This window comes from Zingiber officinale, chromosome 1A (assembly GCF_018446385.1).
Source record: "Zingiber officinale cultivar Zhangliang chromosome 1A, Zo_v1.1, whole genome shotgun sequence".
Lineage (NCBI taxonomy): Eukaryota > Viridiplantae > Streptophyta > Magnoliopsida > Zingiberales > Zingiberaceae > Zingiber > Zingiber officinale.
In genome coordinates, this window is record NC_055987.1 from 182,651,959 (window position 1) to 182,666,741 (window position 14,783).

Genomic DNA, 14,783 nt, shown 5'->3' on the forward strand with positions numbered 1-14,783 from the left:
GTTTTTTTACTATAATATTTTTTATTTTTTTATTTTACCTAAAAGGGTGATAAATTAGTAAAAAATTATGGAGATTATCAAACCAAAATACTTTTCTGTTGTAAGGTAATGAAAATGCATCAGATTCTGTCATGTAGCGTGGATATGCTAATTTATCAACCGTGCTCCATCCCGACAATATTGAGTATGCTAAAAAATCATTGATTGTCCATAATAATGCAGCATGCAATCTAAAATTAATTTTACTTGCAACATCATATGTCACCTACCCTACATTCCATAATTCATTCAACTCAGCAATCAAAGATTGCAAGAAAGTATCTATCTTCTCTTTAGAATTGGTTGGACCAGGAAAAAACACAGTAAGGAATATAAATTCATTTTTCATACACATTCATGGCGGTAAATTGTATGGTGTTAATATAACTGGTCAAGATGAATATTGTTGTCTTGACTGACCAAATGACTGAAATTTATCTACGGAAAGTCTCAATCTCACATTGCATGGTTCTATTATAAAAGAGGGAAATACAACATCAAGATGTTTCAATGCAAGGGAATCACAAGGATGACACATTATATCTCTTTTGTGCTCATGCTCATGATGTCATATCATGTGGTAAGCTATAGCAGTAAATGCATACAAGTGTTGAAGTCCAGTAGTGAACAGAAAATAATACATCATTTTTCAAGTAATTTTTTTCTTCTTCTTCCATTGTATACGAATATCATGCTTATAACGAACGTGTGTATAGATTTTGTATTCACTTAATTCATTGTCTTCATTCCAAAATATCATGTAGTTCTTTATACAACAATCAATCTTCTCTATAAGCAAATCTAAACTTCCAACTAATTTCTTTGTACTGTAAAAACTATTAGTTATTAGGTTATCAACAGGAAGCAACTCTGACATCAATTGACATATGTCATCGTAACATCTTTCTAAAAAATGATGTTCTATTTTCATATTCAATAACCTTGTAGTAGCTGATAGTTGGGAATGACCAGAGGTAATGTCTTCCCATACTTCTCTTCAACTAGCCTTTAACATTTTAAATAGTTGATGATATTCAGGTATTGGTATTTCATTTATATTGGAATAATCAACTACATCATTCATCGTATAATGAACCATTGATTGCATTGCAATATCATTAGTTGATAGTTCAGGCACGGTAAAAGTTGTGCCAATGATGAACTACCAGAAGACTCAATTGGTTCATACAAATAAGACTTTATGTGATAGTACCAATTATAGTAATTTGACACAAAACTATTTTTACATATATGCACTTTCACAGTATCCTCATCACAGAAGGTTCTATTTCTATATTTTGAATAATTACATGGATACCGTAACTCGACACCATTCATACATTCTGGATTATTCTTAACAAAGTTCATAAACTTTTTAACTTTAGCAATAAAATCATCTCTAATAAATCTATTTTCTAATCGATTGTACATCCAAGCTTTGTTCATAGATATTGTCACCTAATGAGAATATAATTTCATACAATTTATTACAAAGTATATGGGTTGTTAAAACTATTCAGTTGAGAATTAAAAATATAATTTGTGAAATCACATATTGAACTTACAATATATATTAACCTAAATCACAAAATAGCAAAGAAACAAGGTCTAAAATTATCTTAGATGTAAATGAATTATACCTAAAAATAAATAGGGCAATCGGATAAGAGAAGCAAATGCAGCATATCTGAAAAATCGAAGCTAAAATTAATAACAAACAATAATAATATAATAAAAATTCTATAAATTTTCATATTTGATCAGTAATAAATTAGAAAAAATGAGAAGATATCAATTGTAAAGCTCTCCAGCCGTGCGGTGGCGACCGACACGACTGCATGCTAGCCAGCCGAAATAGCCGCTAGACGCATGCTAGCGGCCAGCATAACCGCTAGCCACGTGTTGGTTGGCCACCAACATAGCCGCTAGGACGCAATCGACATAGCCACCACCACGCGGCTACAGGTTGGCATAGCCGCCACCACGTGGTTAGAGGTCGGCACAGCCGTCACCACACGGTTAGAGGCCAGTACAGTCGCCACCACGCGTCTGGAGGCCGACACAGCCGCCAGCACACGGCTGGAGGCCAACACAGCCGCCACCATGTGGCTAGAAGCCGGTATAGCCGCCACCATACTGCTAGAGGCTGGTACAGCCGCCACTATGCGACTGGAGTCTGGTACAACCGCCAACACATGACTGGCGGCAGGCACAGCCTCCAACATGAGGCTGGCAGCAAGCACAACCGCTAGCAAGCGGCTAGCGGACGGCACAACCGCTAGCATGTAGTTGGCGGTCGACATAACCGCTAGCACGCGGCTGTCGGTAGGAACAACATAGGGGGGAGAGAGAAAGGGGGGAGGATTTACCGGAGAATCATCGGAGTCGGATGAGATTAGGGAAGATTTTCCACACGTATGCGTAAGGGGAGATCGGACCGGGGCATGCCCTACTAATCGGGATTACTGACAGAATCACAATTCCGTTGGTAATATCGTTTATTGCCGACGAACTAAGGATTCCATCGGAAATCTCGTATATTACCAGCGGAATCTAGATTCCATCAGTAATAAGTAATGGTATTACCAACAGAATCATGATTCCATTAGTAATAACTATACTTTTCTATTTTTTATTATATATGATGAAATTATTGACGGAAAAATATTTTTGACGGTTAGTCCATCAGTAAAACAGTATTTTTTAGTGTATATTCAGATCATATATATTTTTGGCCATCTTATATTTTGTTTCTTTTAAACTTGTGTGCTGAAATTTCGATAATACTAGTTTTGTTGAGTTCAGAGATTTAGAATTCAGGTTAGAAAACCTCTATAGTGGAATTAACCAATTTTATGAAGCAATTTAAGTGAGATGAATTCTGCTATTATGGCTGGGTTTTGTTTTAGGCGAGGAACTAGAATACTAATTACCATTACTGAATACAAACCTGTGGTTGCCTTGTTAAACGTCATGTTTCCTCTAAAACGAAGAGAACAAGAGAAATTAATGGACCAAAAGACGGAAAGTAACGCTACTCTGAAAAATTTTGCCTGAAACTAGTTTTTGTTTTAATCGATACTTTTCCAATAGTAAGTAGTCATCAAGATTTGGCAATTAATTGCTGGTGCAATTCAGCATAAGATAAAACTATATATATAATATATCAGAATGTTAGCCTACATATACACTACAAAAATTCCCTAATTTACCTTTTCGTCGGAAATCTATTGGTAGATTTGCTTACCGACAGAATTCCGACGGAAAATCATTTATTGGAATATTATTCATCGAAATGGAGATTTATGACGGAAATTAAAATTCCGTCGGTATTTTTTCCGATAGAATAAATATTCCATCGGTACACATCATCGGAAACATTGTTTGCCGCAATCAAAATTACCGGCGGAAAAGTATTTCCATTGGTAAATCAAAACCAGAATTACCGACGGAACACAGTATTTCTGTTGGTAACCAAAAAAAGAATTACCGAGAGAAGTACTATGTTTCGTTGGTAATTACCGATGGAAATATTATTTCCGTCGATGATTATCGACATGGAATATAGACGGACACCTTGTTTCTGTCGGTATTCTGTCAGTAAAAAAAATTAAAATGAAAATATTTACATTCGAGATTTATCCTATTTACGATTTACTATCTATATAAAATCATCACAGATGATGATGCCATTTTATACATATAAACATTATATTTTATAATCCATACATACAATCACATTTTACACATCCTAATAATCTATACATACAAACAAACTAACACAATTGTAACAATTCATATATCACAAACAAACAAATAGTATTGTGGACAAAAACAATAGATAGAAACAAACACACTATAAACAAAACATAATCTAAACAAAACATGATATAAACAAAATACAAATACAACAATAGAAACAAATGTCCATATATAAATCTAAACGTACATAATCAAATATATAAATTCATACAATGATAACAAATACTCCAACCACAACTAGTAATATAAAATCCTGCAGAAGTCAAATACGATAAATTATGATTAGATTGATGTATATTCAAAATGTTGCATATATGCATAACGAATTTTACATGTAATAAAAAAGATACTTAGCTTGAATAGAAAGAAGAAGATGGAGATGATGATCGTGATGAATATGTAAACCCTAACGCCTGAAATATATAATAATATAATATTTATAAATGAGCAGATTAGAATAAAGCAATCAAATATATTTTGCATTTAACTTGTATGATAAATAAAAAATTAAATTATAGTTGAGCAAACCTCAAAAAAAGATAATAACCACAGTCTGATGGGTCTCGAGTCTCCTGTGACTCAAAACCACGTGGTGTCTGGGTGTGGGCAAAATTAGCCACAATCGCTCACATACGGGCAAAGAGAGCATCATTATCCGCGTCATATGCGACTTTGATCCGATCCTCCTTGGCTCTCCTATGCTCCTCAACGGTCCTCCTCTTCTCCTCAGCGACCCTCCACTGGTCTATAGAGGTCATCCTCTCATCCATTGACTTTAGTTGAGTGTGCAGTTCTTCATTTCATGTCTTAAAGACTGCATCTGACTAAAAGAAGAGGAACTAGCACGGCTCCTATGAGTTCTCAGACGATCGAATGCCACTTTGGCCTGGGACCCAAGGTTGTAGAGGGTGGAGTTTTTTGTCCTTCCATCGACAACATCATAATATATCTCATTTAGCATGTCAGTGGATAGAGACTGTGGCTTCCCCCTCTAATGGTAGCTGAGAGTCCTGAGCCGCTCTTTCTATCATTTGCTCGTGTGTGGAAAAATATAATATTGATTAATATCCAATTTGATTACAAATGTAATAAAGTTAATCAAGATAGAACAAACAAATGTAATAAAGTTAATAATCTTACGTGCAGGATCCGAGATTGAGAATCAACAAATGACCCATCTTTCTTCTTGTGGGTCTTTAGAAAGATCTCCATACATGTGGGCTGTCGAGCAAGATCATGCTCCTTTATACACAAATAATTTGAGACATAATTATACAAGTTTCGTAATAAATACAAAATTTGTTAGAAAGTATAACTTTAAATTAAACTCACCAAATCCATTGCATGCTCGATAAGAGATTTTGATCCTAACGTCTGCCGAATGGTTCTAGTGCTCGGGCCACCTGACTTTGTATTTCTGTTAGATTGAGCCGTTTCAGCATTTTCTCACCACATTTCTACAGCCCAGGTGGTCATCCATGCACTCCATGTCACCTCGAAAATATACGCCGACCTAGTGTCCTTTTTTCTGATATAGTACATAAGGTCTCTGTAAAATTTGGCATAGTACCTATTCCATGTAGCTTTAAATTGTTCTTCTTGGCCTTCTTCTAATGTATATCTTTTCTGCAATTATAAGTTGAGAATTTAGTATATGAAAAGACAAATATATTATGAAATACCAAATATATTAAATTTACTTACTACACATTCATTATAATAAAATATTTTCATCTCCTGGTTTACATGCCTCCATATAGTACCAGAAGTGTATACTCGTTCTTTAAACTTTCTAGTGATATAAGAGGCAACCCGGTGGCCATCAGGAACAAATATGTAAGAAAAAAATATTAAGGTATGAAAATTATTGAAGAAATATATGAACTTGAATTACTATTAACAAAATATACTTACAAATCTCCGATAACTCTAATAAAATTGTAGCCACGGGGTGCTACTGCTTGCTGGTCGGCCATAATAATATTCGTAAAATAATATTACAATACAACATACTAAAGTTTACAAACATACATGACAACAATATAAAATAATATGGAAATTAACAATTTCAACATCACTTTAACATCTGTCTAATCAATATTAATAGTTTCAAAGTCTTCATCGCTAAACTCTGTTAGTATAAATTCATCCTCATTGTTGGACATCTCTTCATCGTCTATCTTTCGTAAGTGACATTAACATCTACAAGTAATTGAGATGTGGATTGGAGTTGTGAATCAACTGAATGTCTCTCCACTTCGTCATTCTGAAATGCATCATGATTTTGAGTAATGATGGTGTTTGACATTTCTATAATCGAGCGAGACTTCATTTGAATAACAGACAACCATTCACTACATTTTCTTCTCTTTGTAAGATATTCAGTACCCCAAAAATGAAATATTCAAACTTGTTGAACCTTTTGTTTGCATTAGCCTCAACTAAATTATAGTTTAGATGTATTCTGATACCTATTCTTGGGGTAGGATCATACCATGAATATTTGAATAACACACACCTTTTTATAGGTAATGCAAGATATTCAACCTCTATGATTTCCTCAAGTTTATCATAGTAATCAAACTGAGTGTTATTGTTATCCATAGATCCTTTGATGCAAACACCAAAATTATAGGTTAATCTCCGTGAATCTCGTTGTGCCATGTGTAATTTTAGGCCATTAACATAGTAACCAGAAAACACCTTTATTTTACTAAGGGATCCTGATGCAAGATTCATTTTCTTATCATCTTGCACATTTGATATTTTACTAAGGGGTCTTTTAGCTATCAAAATAGTAGACATTAGGACACTTCTTAATACACATTAACTTAAAAATTTGATAAATCCTCTAACTTACATATATTTGAAACCATAATACAAATTCAACCTCTAACTTTTCAACTACTTCACTTACATTCATTGATGAATTTTGTAGATATAGTTGATGTTCATACAAGCTGGGAAAGAGGGTAATTTTAAGATAATTGGGATATCAAGTAAAATAATTAAATGGAGAAAAATGTTTAATTAGAGAAGTCAACTTACTTTATGTATAGTTTGTCCTCTTCATAATTTAACAGTATGTATATGCTTGCAACATGATATTCTTCTTAGGTTAACCATCTAGAAAATGATGCATCCATTGGCTTACTAGGAAACTTGAAAATATAAAGCATTGATGGGTCTATCGGCTGAGAAGCATCATCAAAATTTCTAGGACACTTGCGATGTCTTGTTTGCACACTATCAGTAAAATAATAGGAGCAGAAAAAAGATGCTTTTTCAACTAGATAAGCATTACATATTGATCCCTCAACTCTTGCTTTGTTACAAATATTATTCTTTAATTTCCTCAAAAATTGTTCAAATGGATACATCCTTCTATACTGCACATGACTTGCTATTTGTGCCTCATATGGTAAATGTACTGGTAAATGCATAACATCATAAGTGACCGACCTTACATTTCATAGTTCATTCAACTCGGCAATCAAAGGTTGCAAGAAAACATCAATCTTCCCTTTGGGATTGGTTGGACCAAGAATTAGCATAGTAAGAAACATAAATTTATCTTTTATGCACATCCATGGTGGTAAATTATACGGTGTTAATATAACTGATCAAGATGAATATTATTGTCCTGACTAACCAAATGGATGAAATTCATCTGCTGAAAGTCTCAATCTGACATTATGTGGTTCTATTGTAAAGGAGGAAAATACAGTATCAAGATGCTTTCATGCAGGAGAATCATAAGGATGACACATAATACCTCCTTGGTGCTCGTGTTCATGATACCACATCATGTGGCAAGCTGTAGTGGGAGATGCATACAAGCGTTGAAGTCTAGCAATTAAAGAAAAATAATACATCACTTTCCATGCAATATTTTTCCTTTTCTTCCCTGGTATGTGAGTATAATGTTTATAACGAGGGTGAGTACAGATTTTTCACTCACTCAAATCATTATCTTCATTCCAAAATATCATGCAATTGTTTATACAACAATTAATCTTCTCTACAAGTAAACCTAAACCTCTAACCAATTTCTTTGTACTATAAAAACTATCAGCCATTATGTTATCAACAAGAAGCAACTCTAACATCAATTGACATATGTCATTATAACATCTTTATGAAAAATAATGTTGTGCTTTCATATTCAATAACCTTGCAATAACTGATAGTTGAGAATGACTAGAGGGAATGCCTTCCCACACTTCTCTTTCACTAGCCTTTAACATTTCATAGAGTTGTTAATATTAAGGTATTGGTATTTCATCTATATTCGAATAATCAACTGCAGCATTCATCGCATTATGAACCATTGATTGTATTGGAACATCATTAGTTGATTATTCAGGCGCAGTAAAAAGTGTGTCAGATGATGAACCATCAGAAGGCCCAATTGGTTCATACAAATAAGATTTCTGTAACAATACCAATTGTAGTAATTTGACACAAAGTTATTTCTACATATATGTACTTTCACGGTATCCTCATCACAGAAGACTATATTTCTACATTTCGAATTATTATATAGACACCGTCACTCGACACCACTCATACATTTTAGATGACTCTTAGCAAAGTTCACAAACTCTTCAACTTCAAGAATAAAATCACCTCTAATAAATTCATTTTCTAATCGATTGTATATCCAAGCTTTATTCATAGACATTGTCACCTAATAAGAATACAATTTAAAATACTATTAAATTGGTACAATTTGATTTAAGCTTAAATAAAATAATCAAATACAAAATAGGAATTAAGGAAACTTTAGTTTTTTCAGCTGATACTAAATATTCTTGTCCATTTAAAATTTCAATAGAACACTTGTCCTAGGGTGCTTGCACTTAATAACTCAATCACTTAACATGTTTAATACTCATATTATTAAAATCAAGATGTTAACTATCTAAAGCATAAATTTACACAAGTATAACAATTACCATAAAGCATAACAATCACTATAAAACATATATGTATTATTAACCTACAAATCATCATCAAGATGTCCACTATTTAATATAAATGTATTGTTTAAGAAATTATACCTGAAGAGAATAGTATAACCGAAAAAGAATAGTAGATGCAGTACACTATAAAATAAAAAATAAAAATAGCTAAAATTAAATAGAAACAATCACGATAAAAATTTAACTAAATTTAGTGAGAAATTTAGAAAAAGTTTGATGATCGTACAAGCTCCCGACTGCGATCTAGCAGTCGAGCACGCGGCCAGCCACATCTAATAGGTGGTCACCAGCCACACAACCAGACGCATCCAACAGGTGGCGGCCAACCACACTACCAACAGGTGGCAACTAGCAACCAACAACCATCAACCAATAGCTTGGTTGGCATAGCTGCCATCAGCATGCCGGCAGCCGGCACAACCGCTAGCATTCGGCTGGTGGCCGAACACGCCGCCAGCGGTGTGACGGCAGCCTGCACAGTCGTCAGCACGCGTGCTGGCCGCTTGACACACCGCCAGCCAATTGCTAGCCGGTGGAAACGCTGCCGCGCTTTGCAGCGTGTACACTAGCACGCGCCGAAGATCAGGAAAAGAGGTAAAAAAAATGATGGAAAAAGATTGCTTGGAGAAAACACCGCCGAAGAGAAGACACGCACGCGTGAGAGAAAGGAAGTGTAACGACCCAATTTTCCCTATTTCAAGTTCTAAAAGTCCATAAAAATATTTGAAAATACTTTTAAAATATTCTAGAGATTTTAAAGAATTTTTAGAGTATTTTTACGTAATTTTTGGAGGTCGTTTAGTAGGGTTACAAAAAGAAAGAAGTTTTAAAAAAAAATGTTGAAGGTGAGATTCGAACCCACGACCTCGGGTCGGAGTGACCCAAGCAAAACCGGCCCAACCAACTATGCTAGCGGGCGTACCTTATAAAAGAAGGGGAAATATTCTAGTTAAGCAGTAGTTAATGATTAGGGAATAAATAGAAAGAAAAATGGTTGCAGCCGAGACTCGAACCCGTGAGCGGCACCTTAAGCAAAACGCAGCCAACCAACTGTGCCAGCGGGTGTTGTTAATTAAGGAAAGAATGGATTATATTTAAGGTATAGTATTTAATAAAATAACCCTAGGTTATAAAAAGAGGTTAAGTTAAGAGAGGAAAACCTAAAAATTTTCTCTCGAAATTTCTCTCCTTTTCTCTCCCGACGGCGCGATTCTTCTCTCTCGGGCGAAAAGGGGCGACGGCGCTAGGGCTCGTCTCCGACGGCCGGCGAGGACTTCTTTCCGGGAGTTGTTCACGGATTCGTGGTCTCCTCGTCAAGGAGAACACGCGGATAGGAAGGGATCGCCGAGACCTTCACCTCATCCGAACCCTAGATCTCCTTCCTCTCCTTCGGTTGTAAGTCCAAGCAAATCCCGATGAGTTGCTACTCACCTGCAGTAGGAGTGGTTTTCGGATTTTGTTTCTCCTTGTTTTTTTGAATCTTGTAGTAAAGGTTGATGTTTTGAGTTTGCTACCATAAATTCTTAGTTTTAGGTTTTGGTTCATGTTTTCCTTGTTGCAATGAAAAAAAAACAGCCCCTCTTGGAGCTTGCTGCAGTTCGGATTTTAATGGTTTTGATTTCCTCGCTATGGATTTCCTGTACAGCATTAAGTATGCCATGTAGATTTTTATGCAAACATTAGCATTTCTGTCACTTTCGTGCCATTAACAAGAACAAGCGGCCAATTACCTTAATCTAAAGTGTGCAGTTTTAGAATCATTTAGTTACTGCCGTGCATGAATAGCCCTCATCTTAAGCTTACTGTTGAGATATTGGGCAGCATATTAGTTTTGATTTCTCCTTGCTAATTACCATACATGAACAGCCTCTTATTTTGAGTAGATAGTTTAAGAAGTTTGCTAGTTTAACAAGCATGAATAGATTCTTATTACGTTGCATGAATAGCATTTTAGTTAGATGTTCCTTTGCTATATAACTAGCACGAACTGCCCTCATTTTAAGTATGCGGTTCAGTTCTTTTGCTACTGCTGTGAGCAGTATAGTGGGTTGTTATTTAAGCACGCATTCTGGATTTCCTTGCTACTTTAACAAGTATGAACAGTCTCCTCATTAACATTGCAGTTGAATTTATTGTTATTGCCATGAGTAGGAACAGATTTCATACCTCAGTTCTAGATAATTTATTTTAAGCATGCAGATTTTTTTAAGTTATAATGCAGAATTTAATTAAGTTAGTATGCAGAATTGTGTTAACTTAATAGGCAACATTTTAGTGTGCAGAATTCATTTACCCTTAGCAGAACATATGCAGATTTTTGTTTACGCTTAGCTGAACATGTGCAGATTTGTTTTATAAGTGTAGTATGTTGATTTAGTTTTCCCTTTTTGCTTTAAGATGGGCAAGAACAGATTATAGTATATACATATATATACCTAGCATTTAGTTTAAATTTTCCTTGCTATGATGAGTAGTTATAAGTGAGAAAAGACCAAGGTCTTGATAGGATCCCTAAAGTTTAAGTATTGGGATCAGCAGCACGCCAGGTGCTCAAAGAAATGCCAAGACATTTTATTATAAGAGAATTAAAGCATAACAAGTATAAAGAAGTTATAGTTAAAAAAAAAGTATTTTACTTTTAAAGGGCATGTACCGGACACAAGGTCCAAGGGATGGGCTCCAAGATGCCCCTAGGCACAAGGCCTAGAAGTATCTTAGTAGTTTCGGGATTAGCTACCTCGATTCTTATTAAGAATGCGCGCTAAGTGGTACAATGCCGTGCCCAAAAGAAGTTTATTATTATTTTGAAGTATTAAAGTATAAGTTTTGAAACAAATGAAACAAGCTTCAAATATGTTTAGAATTAGAAAGTTTAGTTTCTTGTTGTTTGAAGCATTCAGTAGTAGTTTTATTTGTTTCTTGTTATTAGATTATTCAGCATGTTTAGCTTTATTTGCTTTCAGCATGCAGTTATAGTTTTATTCTTATGAGCATGATTAGCTATACATGTTTAGTATTTCAGTTAGCATGATTCCTTTGCTATATATGAGCATGAGTAGTTTTATATGTTAGCATTCAGTTTTAGCATGTTTTTATTTATATACATGCATATCGAGTTTTTGTGAGTAGATAGCACTCACTAAGCTTTATGCTTATAGACTGCATTTCCTCCTACTGCAGATAAAGGGAAAGAAAAGATACAGTGAAGGAAGGCGACAAGGAGATGCAAGAGGAGTGTGTGATGTGTGGACTATGAAGGTCCTTGGGACTTAGCTAAAGAACTCATTTAGTTTAAGAATTTGTTTAGTTTAATTTCTTATTAAGTTGATAAGAAAATTATGTAGTAAGAAGTTATGTTTTCGGTTTTTCATTATCTGCATGATTTGAATTATTAAACTGCATGGTTGTGGTTAGTTTTCATTTCTTATTAAACTGCGTGGATGATTGAAATATATTTCCAGCCGCCTGTGGCTGAGTATATTATGCTTGTATTATGGAAAATGGTCACCGGTACAGGGGAGATTCTGCCGAAATTTTTCGGTAGGGTTTTCCTAGAGATTTTTAATAAACCGGTTAAGTAGAGTTAGTAGATAAGTAACGGTCACTCTTAGAGAGTAGTAGTAGTAGTAAGATGGGTGGTCGTTACAGTTGGTATCAGAGCAGTGTTCCATTCTCCAGCATCACACACACATCAGCATCATCCTTGCCGTCTTCAAGTAAGAAAGTATTTAAGTTCTTTCTTTATTGCTTTCCTTTATTATTAATTGCAGTATGGAGTGATTGCTTATAAGTGCTAAAGTAAGATAAAAGTTTTTACAGTTTTCTTTGTTCATATACATATGTGTTTAGAAAGGATAGAGAAAATATCAAATCTTCTTATTTGTTTAACTAGATGTCAAGAAGAGGACGTCCCCGTACCGCTCGTACTAAGGACCAAGTTCAGGAGAATGAGGGGCCAGGCTCAACTGGGCCCAATCTTTCTGAAGTTGTTGCTCAACTTCAGAAACAAGTAGCGGAGCAGCAACAAGTAATTGCCAATCTGATGGCAAATCAACAACTAGTTCCTCCCACACCTCAAACAGTAACTGTGGAGACTCCAGTGGTAACTGAGGTTCCACCAGCTACCCAGGGAGTCGTCACAGCACCCCAAAGACAAGAAGCCTATCTCATACAGTGGCTGAAACTGAAACCAGAGACACGACTGAGCCCTGGGATGCCCAGGCTTGGTTCAAAACACTGGAGAGCACCATGGAGCTTCTTGACTGGCCAGAAGTCGAGAAGGTCAAGTGTGCCTCCTTTTGCCTGACTGGAGACGCACGTATGTGGTGGGAGAGAGTCAAGAGCAAGAGGGCAGTCAATCAGATGAGATGGATTGATTTTGAGACAGAGTTCTACGATGAGTTCTTCCGCCAAAGGATCGCCAATAAGCACTACGAGGAGTTTATGGAGTTCAGACAGGGTGATCTGACAGTGGAGGAAGCAGTTAAAAGATTCAATAGGCTAGCTCGTATCTGCCCAGAGCTAGTAAGCACGGAGAAGGAACGAGTCAGACTGATGCTGAATCCAGTGATAGCACTTAATGTGAGTAGTGGAACTCACCAACCTCAGACTGGCGAAGAGCTGGTCAGCAGAGCATTAGTTGCTGAGCACTATCTGGACAGCATCAGGGCACAACGAGCGCAGCATAAGTCAGTCAAGATCGAAGAGAAGACAGCTGGGAGTCAGAAAACTCAGTTAAATAATCAGAACTGGAAAGGCAAGGGTACTAAAAGAAAGCAGTGGAATTCAAGGAGTAATCAGAAGGGAGGACCAGAAAACAAGCAGACTAATTTTCCTCCCTGCTCCAAATGTGGGAGAACACATTCAGGAGCCTGTCTTTTGGGTAAGACTGGATGTTATTCTTGTGGTCAGGAAGGACACATAGCTAAACAGTGTCCTAACAAGTTCAAAGCACCTCAGCCACAACCAATACAATATGGAGGCAAGCCTCAGTTACATTACATGCCTGCAACTCTGGAAGGACCTCAGCTCAGTCAAGGAAGGTTGGAAGCTCCACCAGTTCCAGCCGATGCCAGAGTATTCTCCCTCACTAAAGAGGAAGCTGCTAGTGCCTTCACGGTCGTAACAGGTCAAGTAGTTATTTTTCAGCATATAGCTACTGCACTATTTGATACTGGGGCGACCCATTCTTTTGTATCCATAGCTTTTGCCAAAGAATTACAGGTACCTACAGAAAGCATGACAACCCTACCTTCTGGGGAAGTCATGGAATCCAGTCAGTGGCTTCGGTCTGTACCAGTCAGAATTTCAGACCGAGAGCTATGTGTTAACCTGGTAATCCTCGCTATGCAGGATTTCAATATCATTTTTGGCATGGATTTCCTCAGCAAGTACAGTGCTTCAGTGGACTGCCGCAGAAGGAAAGTAATCTTTAGTCCAGAAGGTGAATCATCCTTTGAATTTACAGGAATGCCAAAGAGGAAGACCCAGAAATTCCTCTCTTCCCTCACAGCTCACCAGATGTTAGCTAAAGGATTCGCTGGTTTTCTTGCATCCATTGTGAGTACAGAAGAAGAGGAAAGACCCAAGCCAGAGGAAGTTCGGGTAGTCTGTGAGTATCCAGAGGTATTCCCAGAAGAGTTACTGGACTACCTCCCCATAGGGAAGTGGAGTTTGAGATTGAACTGGTTCCTGGTACCAGTCCAATTTCAAAAGCTCCATACCGCATGTCTCCAGTAGAGTTGAAAGAGTTGCAAGAACAACTTCAGGAGCTGCTTGACAAAGGCTTCATTCTCCCTAGTCACTCACCATGGGGAGCTCCTGTGTTGTTTGTCAAAAAGAAGGATGGATCTATGCGAATGTGCATAGATTATAGAGCTCTGAATCAAGTGACCATCAAGAACAAGTATCCACTGCCCAGGATCGATGATTTATTTGATCAATTGAAAGGGGCAACAGTGTTCTCCAAGATAGATCTGCGCTCTGGGTACCATCAGT